This window comes from Stegodyphus dumicola, chromosome 4 (assembly GCF_044657685.1).
Source record: "Stegodyphus dumicola isolate Sdum_Otavi_A_Nest chromosome 4, ASM4465768v1".
Classification (NCBI taxonomy): Eukaryota; Metazoa; Arthropoda; class Arachnida; order Araneae; family Eresidae; genus Stegodyphus; species Stegodyphus dumicola.
The window spans coordinates 88,210,972-88,220,957 of NC_140771.1; positions in this window are offsets into that span (position 1 = coordinate 88,210,972).

A 9,986-nucleotide genomic window follows, 5' to 3' on the forward strand; every position below is an offset into this window, starting at 1 on the left:
TAATGAAATGTTACAGAATGACATTGGAAATAACATATAGAATATACTTTTCTTAACATTCTTATTTCATTCATGACTATTTTAATTATCTCTCCCCGTGCTCTCTGACATGTGTTGTAAAAACACCAAACACGAATGTGTTTCTGTCTATGTGTTCAACACTTCCTCCTACAATCAAAACACTAACGTGTTAAAATTAAACATACGAGACCTCTTAACACACCCTAATTTCAACTCTAGACCCTGAGGTACTATTCTGAAAGTGGCTAACTCTAAAGTGTAGCGTCAGAGAGCCTAACTACATCATTCAACCTTTAACACATATTCACCATGATTTAATCTTTACAGTCACACGAATAACAAATTTTTAACATTACTTTCACTTTTACCATATCACGGTATTTCTAAACATTCAAAATAACAGTTCACATGTATACAAGAACATATCAAGATGCCGTTAATTTTACACATTTGAAAACATACATTAGTAGTACATTGTTAACTTCTATTCTTTTCAAAGCAAGTGCCAATTCTTTCTACATTGAAATAATACTACATTTCAAAAAGTCTTTCAGACTAAAACTTCTTTCTTGTTAGAATGTTTTAAATAAAATTTATACAATAACTTTTTACAATATTTAAGTCTTTATACAACGCTATTATACATCAACTTTAGTTTTACGCGCGAGTAATTGAAAAACATAATAAGAAAATCGGTCACAACTCATTTCTCGCCCTTTTGGCGATAAAGGTAGACCTCGCATGAGGTAAAACTTCTTGAAATCTGCCACTTGCAGTAAGAATGAAAGATTAACTTAAGTTTGTAAAGTAACATAAAATTTTACTTATCTTTGTAATATTCAGACATCCTTTTCTGGGCCCAATCTTTAAAGGTGCTGCAGACCGTAGCTTGGTTGATCCTCCTTCTTGTACGGGCTCGCCCTTCAGTGCTTTCCTCTGGAAGCTTCCGTTTTTCACCACTACGGCCACCCTTGAACATCTTCCTTCTGTCCTCTGCTTGTGGTCTTGGCCGTTTGAAGGCAGCTGGTCTTGGTGGAACCGGGAAACTTCTGTCGTGATCCTGCTTGGACCTCGTTGTTGGCCGTTCAAATTTTTCTTGTACTTTTTCCTCCGCCGCTGATGGCCCTTCCGCAGTTCGGCGACTTTTGCTGCGGAGGGTTCTGTCGGATGAGTCAATCTTCCGTTTCACAGCCGGGTTATAGTTGCCGTCCTTTCTCCCGGTCTTTTCCACATACGTCGTCCTTCTCCCTTCTTCATTCTGGGGGTGTTCGTGAACTCTGTTTTTTGGACGGTGGAACGGCTTCTTTTTCTTTGTACCTTCAATTTTTCCGCGGGGCAATTATCTTTTCACTTGCTTCTGTCTCTCATTGGCTTGCCCTTGTACTTGTCGTTTTCCCACCTCTGGAACTTGTACCTGCGGTGTCTGCCGTACCGGATCCTGCAAAAGATCTGAAAAGATTTGCATTTTATTACGGTCATAGAATGGTTTTATCTGGTCAATGTTTGCGGAACAGGTTTCACCATTTCTTGCCTTTAACACTACAACAGCGTGAGTTATTTTTTCTATAACATATGGTCCTTCAAAGCGTGGAAAAAATTTGGCAGTTTTATCTTCTGGTGCTGAAGAAAGTGAATGCTTAATTTTTAGTACTTCATCCCCTACTTTATAAGTTACTCCCCGTCGTTTCAAGTCATAATACAATTTTTGTTTTCTTTGTGCTACTTCCGTATTCTTTTTTGCTTCTTTTATTAGTTTTTCTATATCACCCATTTTAAATTCTGGGGCTCTTTGTTGCACGTAAAATAGTTTATCTAACGGTGTTATAACCTTTCTGCCTAGAAATAACTCAGCAGGAGTTTTGCCCGTTGTATCATGTTTTGCGGTCCTAAGGGCGAAAGCAAATTCATTGACATAGTTATCCCAGCTTTTATGAAAATTTTTAACATAACTACGGATAATTTTCACTATATTTCTGTTGACCCGTTCCGCTATATTTGATTGCGGCCGATACGGGACCATTTTTAAATGACGTATGCCCAGTTTTTGGCACATGTCTTCAAATATATTACTTACAAATTGAGGACCATTTTCCGATATAACTTTTAGGGGCGCCCCGTATTTTAAAATATATTTATTTAAAATAGAATCGGTAACTAATTTCGCGGAGGCTCGTTTTAAGGGAACAATTTCGGTCCATTTACTAAAATGATCAACTATAACAAGGAGATAGCGACTTTTGTTTAACTGACTTTTTGGGAAAGGGCCCAATAAATCGATGCCGATTATTTCATTTGGAAATTCGGATTTAATACTATTTAGAAACCCGGCCGGGCGGAAATTAATATAATTAACGGCTTGACATGTTGGGCAGGACTGGACATATGCCCTTGTTAACTTTTGCAGTTCAGGAAAGTAGACTGCCTCGCGTACGCGTTGAGTAGTTTTTCGAATACCAGCATGAGAAGCTAAAGGGCTGTCATGGAGCTCTTGCAGGATATTTAATCTAAGACTAGCTGGGATAATAGGTCGAAATTCGTTGTTGGAATTCGTAGTTTTTGTATAAAATAATAGACCATCTATTAGTTCGTAATGGGCCGCCCTATTTCTTATCGCCACAATATCTTGGTGGCTAAAATTTTCAGGATCCTTCAAATACTCATAAATGCTTCCAAACTCAGGATCCTTACCCAGTTCGGTTATTACAGTTTCTCGGGAATTTATTGTACACGCTGTCAGCATTGCAACTTTTACGGTATTACCCTGTTCGTCTAATTTAATTCGTGACAGGGCATCTGCTACGATATTTTCCTTTCCGGGGGTATGCTTGATTACCAGATTATATTCTTGCAGCTTGAGTGCCCATCTTATTAACCTTGGGGATAAATTTTTTCCAGAGTTCAATCTAGTTACCGCCGCATGATCAGAATATACTGTTATCGGCGCCTTTCCAAAATAGACTCGGAACTTTTGCACTGCTAACAGAACTGCAAGTGCCTCTCTCTCGGTCGCGGAATAGTTTCTTTGTGTTTGATTTAAAGTTCGGCTAAAAAATGCCACTGGCTGCTGATTTTGCGAAAGTACCGCTCCTACCGCATAATTCGAAGCATCCGCTGAAATTTCTAAATTTTCATCCTTTTCAGGAAATTTCAACACAGGGGCTTGCGTTAATGCTTGTTTTAATTTTTCGAAAGCACTATTGGCTTCGGCCGTCCACGAGAATCTTGCCTTTTTCCTTTTTAATTTTAACAATGGCTCAGCGATAGCCGCAAAATCTTTTATAAAGGACCTATAATATGAACAAAGTCCTAGAAAAGAAGAGAGCTTCTTTGCCGTGTTTGGAGTCGGATACTTTTGTACAGCGATTATTTTTGATTCATCTGTCTCGATCCCTTTTTGCGATATTTTGTAACCTAAATATTTTAATTCAGGGGCTGCAAATTTGCACTTTTCGACATTAACTTTTAGACCGGCCTCATTTAATAAAGAAAACACCTGTCTTAAATCCTGTACATGTTGGTCTAGATTATCACTAGTAATAATGATATCGTCTAAATAGATAAATGTGGACTTTCCGAGAACAGGTCTTAACACAATGTCCATGCATCGCTGAAATGTTGCTGGGGCGCCTGAAAGGCCAAACGGCATTCGCAAAAATGCATAAGTGCCAGACTTGGTTATAAAAGCAGTCTTAGGCACGTCCTCAGGCCTGATCCCTATTTGAAAATAACCATTCGTTAAGTCTAAAGTTGTCATAAATTTGGTTGATTTTATGTTCCTTAAAATTTCTTCTATAATCGGTAACGGATATACCGGATATTTCGTTATGGAATTTAATTTACGGTAATCAATAGCGAATCTCCACCTTTTTGGATGCTCCAAAGGATAATCATTATTTTTCTTACATAAAACCACCGGACTAGCATAACTACTTGAGATAGGCGTTACGATCTTTTTACGTAGCATATCGGTAATATGCCATTCTATAATTTTTTCCTTATTCTTATCATACCGGTATGGTTTTTGACGAACCGGCAATGCATCTCCGGTGTCAATACTATGGTTAGTAACCTGGGTAAATCCTGGAATATCACTAAATAAGGAAGCAAATTCACTTACCACTTGTCGGATTCTATCTTGCTCGTCATTAGGCAGGTGGTCAAGATTTAACCTCGGCGGTTCAACCTTTTCTACACGCACTGGTTTCATCGTCAGCTTAAGAGACGCTTCATTAAAATCCAGTGTAGCTTGTGCGTCTGAAAGAAAGTCTATTCCTAGTATTAAGTGTGCTTGCAAATTCTTTACTATAAAAAACATCACCTTTACTTGTTCGTCCTTGATACGGATGTACAAAGGTACTTTACCTACGCACTTACATTGTTCTCCTTGCGCCGCTAATACTGTTGTATTATCCGCATTATATATGCGGTATTTGCGAAAATACTTTCTAAAAAAGACTTCTGCCACACAGGAACACTGCGCGCCGGTATCCAGGAGTGCGGTGGCCGGGATATTATTTACCAAGACTTCAATCTTCGGAAGAGTTAAATTTTTCACCATTACTGTATTTAACTTGTAGGAAGAGGGGTTTTCGTGGCCTTCGGATTTCCGCACCCTCTCGTCAGCAGAAATCCGTTTTACTTTAAATTATTTTTTCTTTCGGTGCTTTCCTTCTTTCTCCACTGGCCTTGAGACTTTTTTCCTGGGTTGCTATTGAACTGTCGACGTTCGCCGGCTGTTTTTGAATGCTCGGGTTTCCTTGCCCACTGATTCGCTTTTTCTCCGTAGCCATGTGCTTGAGTTTGCTGTAGTCTTGGCGTACCAAATTGGTTTCGCTGTTGATATTGGCGTCTTCTTTCGACGTCCGCCGTTCTGCTACTTTCAAACTGGATTGCTAGCTCAAATAATTTTTCCAGTGTAGTCAGATTTGTCAATTCAATAAAGTCTTGCACTTGGGGTAGTAACCTCGGCAAAATCACTTGAATTATTTCAGGATCCGGACGGTTTCCATACAAGAGCTTGAAAACGTGAATTTTTCTTAAAATAAAACTGGAGAGGTTTTCCATTCTTTGTTGATATATACTGAAAAGTTCTGTTTCTAATTTCGCACGATCCCTTACAACAGGGAAGGCTTTTAGTAGGGCAGTCTTGAAATTTTCGTAGGTATAGGTGGGACTTCCTGCTTGACCCAAGAGACTTCTGCCGATACATTTGAACCAGTTAAGCGCTTGGCCCCTCAAAGCGCTGGTAGCTAAGGTAACTTTTTGAAACTCGTGCACGGGGTAGAGCATGAAGTGGTCATCCAATTTTTCCAAAAAACTGGTTACCTGTGAGTTTCCATTAAACGTTGCTTCTGGTTTCATCGAAGCGCGCATGGTCTGGACAATATACCCAAATCCTTCCAGGGCGGCAGCTGGCATTTCTGGATTCTGAGCTGTTTCTGCAGGCAGCACAGGTTCTTCTTGAAACTCGGCCATGGTTATTCTTCGTCGGGCGCCACTATCAGGTTCAATGTTTCTTCTAACCTTCTTCGGAAACATACAATGACCTGACTAGAACAGAGAGCTTTCTAAAAGCTATGTTCACTAATTGTAGTAAGTAGACAGGATACAGACGAAGGGTATACAAAACCCTTTATTTTTTTTCTTTATATACAATGACTTCCGTACTTCGGAATACAATGACCCTCCACTCGGGGTCTAACTTAAAAGATATCAAAATAAAACTAAACTCTAATTTAACTTTAGAATAAGATTGGCCTTATAATAACAGGAAGCGTATGTAGCACAGAGACTGTGAACACTACAATACGTTTAATTTATCAAGAGGATTAAAACCTCTGGCCTGGAAGGCAAAGTAGCAACTGCGTAACTTCTAAGGTAAGCGGCCTGCTTCGAACTCACGGCTTCCTCTCTTCTGCTTGGCAAAAAGGCCACACTTAAATACTTGGCGTTCGCCAGACAACTTTGCATAAACTCCTTCACGCTTATAATTCTGGCCGGAAGTAGAAAATAAGAAGTGATAGTAAAGATTTAAAATAAAATAAACGTTAGTAAAACTTAAGATCCTTACAACTTAAGGCACAAAAAGATAAATGGAGTACATGAAGTCACATGAAAGCTGGAGCACAATGTTAGTGTAAGGCAGTTCTGTTGTATATAAATACAGGTACATCTTGAATGATGAATGATGAGTTCATGAATACTTATGTGTGCAGAAGAGTGCGGTTAGATTGCTAAGGCGTTGATTATTGTAGCGTCGCTAAGAACATAGATAAAAAACACTGATAAAAGGCACGAGGATGTTGTAGCACTAATTATTGGGCAGTGCCCCAGCAATGTGTGCACCGTGAGGCACACAAGCGTTCACTAACACTGCATAAGAAGATGCTTGTTCACATGCTGTTGAAGGGATTACACACGTATCATTATGGAGCCATAACACATCTCACTAAGGAGATGCCACATATTTGCGAATTGTTAGTATTGCCACTTTAGATTGTGGGCAGGGGAACTTAAACACACAGTTGTGGTGAAGCCCAGATATTGTAAATTTCACTGGACTAGTCTTAGAGCTTATCGTCAGTACAGCAGAGCGTCATTTTAGCACGGTAGGCAAAGGTCTGTGCCCAATGCCGCGATGGTATTCATGATGCTGGAGATTGAATTAACCGCTCCTTTATGCGTTATAAGGAACCGGTGATAGGCGTTCCTATTATTTGTAGGTAGCGGAAGATGGTGTGCAGCCGTCAAAGGACATTCAAATACGTAATGGTCTGGTGACCCTTCTGATCCACAAACACAGATATCTGTATTTAAGATGCCGTGGCGATTGTAATAACTGGGAAATGCGCCGTGACCCGTGATGAAGTAGGTGAGAGGTGCTACGGCAAAGAGTCGATCGGTGGAAACTTTCGGGAGGTATGTGAAAGTCCGTCTGCCTGTCTCGCATTCGGTCCACTCACGTTGCCATTGGTGCATTCCTTGCTCTCGTAGGAGGCGCTTTAGATAAGAGCGGGGCGCAGGTACGGTGATGGGTTGGGCTGTCGGGTTGGAAATTGCATCTTTGGCCAACGTGTCAGGAGCCTCGTTGCCCTCCTTATTCGCATGGGTTTTAACCCAGACTAGATTGAGATGGTAATGAGGGTGTTGCATAAGGAGATGTTGGAGACTGAGTATGAGAGGTGAGACATGATGATGGCTCTCAAGTGCAAGTAAAGTTGAAAGGCTATCGGTATAGATATTTGCTCGTGGGATCTGGCAATCTATGAGATGTTGCACTGCTGCCGTAATTCCCAGTACTTCCGCTGGAAGATGCTATTGTGAGCGCGAAGTTGTCCTTGCCAGTCGTGTGCAGTTTTACCATTCTCATAGTGCACAAAAGCACTGCCTACACCATTCTCCTGCTTTGAACCGTCGGTGTAGATCTGGTTCCCATTCCGTGGTGCGTGTGTCGAGGTGTGAGTCTGTTGCTTGTCAATTTTGATGTGGGTTCCACTTCCTCTGAGAGCTGGATGAGTATGGGTAGAAGTGGAGGGACGTTCGAACTGGACTGGACTGTAGCTGGTATTTGCGAAAGTTGCATCTTTGCGTAGGTGGATCAATTTAGTAAAAGTTGCCTTCATCTCTGCTTTTATATGGAGTGGTAATATGCCGGCTAGAACTGTTGCTGCACTGGTACTATCAGTAATATTCTCTGTAGTGTGTCGGACACTTCAACTCTGATTTGCTGGTGGGCATTATCTATGAATAGAAACCCTGGACTAACTGCACTGCCAAAAAGACAGTCATAATCCATGAGACTGTCAGGCCAATGTTGTTGTAATATTCAATTTACCAACATAAAAGGATTTCTTACACTATCCACACTGCGATCAGCTTCCTCCATGTTCTGGTGATTGATAGCGAGTTCCCCACTCTCTTGACACTAGCTGGTATCTGGAATCATTGCAGAGAGTAAAACGGAATTCGTGACATGACTCTGGATGACTGTTGCGGATTCCAATGAATATGCTGCTTACATCAACGTAATCTTTCTCGACGGTGGTATGCTCGGTAACACAAAATGCATGCAACAGGCTTTCATGTATGTAAACCAACATTATTTAGTCGCTCAGAGCAGCTCTTGCAGATATACGAGTTCTTGTAGTGTTAGCAAGGCCTCCGGTTATCTGTCCAGAAGTAGCACTTCCGTTCTTTACTGCCGCTAGGGCGATATACGTATCCTGTTAACGTGTGGTGGTCTTCTCAAGGACACCAGCATACTTTGACTCAGCACTTCTACCTTTTGCAGATTTTTTTTCCAATAACGAGATAACACTTTACGACACGCCTATTACCACAGCGCCCTGGTAACATTCTGCTGTGCTTCAAAACGTCCAATTTTATGCTTTCAAATGATGTCTTACAGGGTTCTGCAGTCAGTATTTGCTGTCAGAAAGGAAAATGTACAGTAATAATTTCAGAAATCGACAACGTGATTTTTCTATCAAGCTTTATTGCTTGAATTAAAAGTAAGGAAGCAACAAATTTCATTGGTTCTTATGCATATAAGAGGTTTTGTGCCATCATGCCCTTTATACTAATTTTACCTGCGATTGTGGGACTGTCGAGAGTGAAAGTTTACATATATCACTTATTCCTTGACAACTGTCAAGCAGTGTAGTTGGTTATGATACTAGAATGAAATGTTTCCAATCAAAAATCTGTCTCGTCAGCAATCTATTCTGTCTTTCTAAAAAATTAACATAATTTTCAAAATAAACACCTGGTTTCATATCGTGCATATTTAACTGAATCTACGACAAGATCTTCATTCCATATGTAATAATAATGGCCTAACTTATGTTACTCGCTTTTTTATTAAATTTAATTTTTTATTGGCTTCGATATAGTAAAAACACAGGAATACAATTAATTTAATTTATTCCTAGAGTAAAAACTTTCATCAATATAAGAATCGATATTAATGGAAAGTATTTTCAAAAATTCTAAAACACTTTACAATGTAGAAATAAAAGCTGGATATTATTCGACAACCTTTGGAAATTCTTTTTTACTCGGTTACTAAATAAACTATATAGCTGACTTGTTTTGGTATGAAAGTAGTTGCGTAGCTTCTTAGAATTTATAAGTCTTATTTAATCCCGAACTAATTTCCCAAGGCAATGACTTATATTTTTGTGTACTTTGTTCATATTTTTGTTATTTTATTTATTTGTTTTTGGTATATACGTTGTATATATGATACTTAGTAATTGTACAGCATCATGAAGTTAATAAATGTATTTTAATTGAGTTGCTTGATATTTTAAATACTTTTGTCACCTTGATCTCAAAGCGTTTAAGGCATCAAACATCTTCTGTAAGTCAGGCTTTGCTTGGTAAGGAAGATAAATATGAATTGTTGTTTCTTTATTTTCTCTTGCATTTTCAATAAATAAATAAATTAGTAAATAAATGAAAACGTATGACATACAGGATTAAGATTTAGGGCCCGCATACACTGATGTCCATATTCAGTATATTAAAAGTCTGAGGAATTCCTCAAAATAATACAATAAAAAATTTCGTGAAAAAGCTTGACACCGCATAGATACGTAATTAAGTGAATTTATGTGGCATCGAATTTATAAAGAATATGACAGTTTTATTGTTATTGTAGAAATTATTAGGAATTTTTTACCACTGGGAAAAGTGATGCTGGTTCAAATGGAATTTTTGTCATATAATTATTTAAACTTATTTAGTTATTTAAGTTTTTATATGCCATATTCGTAACTTGTGTCTGTTGATTATCTAATTAAATAAAAAGCGACCAATTATTATCTAACTATATAAATTTCAATCTGTTCCTTCAAACGTCCACCGGAATCATTGGCGTAGTTTTGGTGTTATCTCCACCAGTTTTCATCGTTGACGGTAAAATACGTAACTACTCTATATCCAAACCACATTGCATATATACA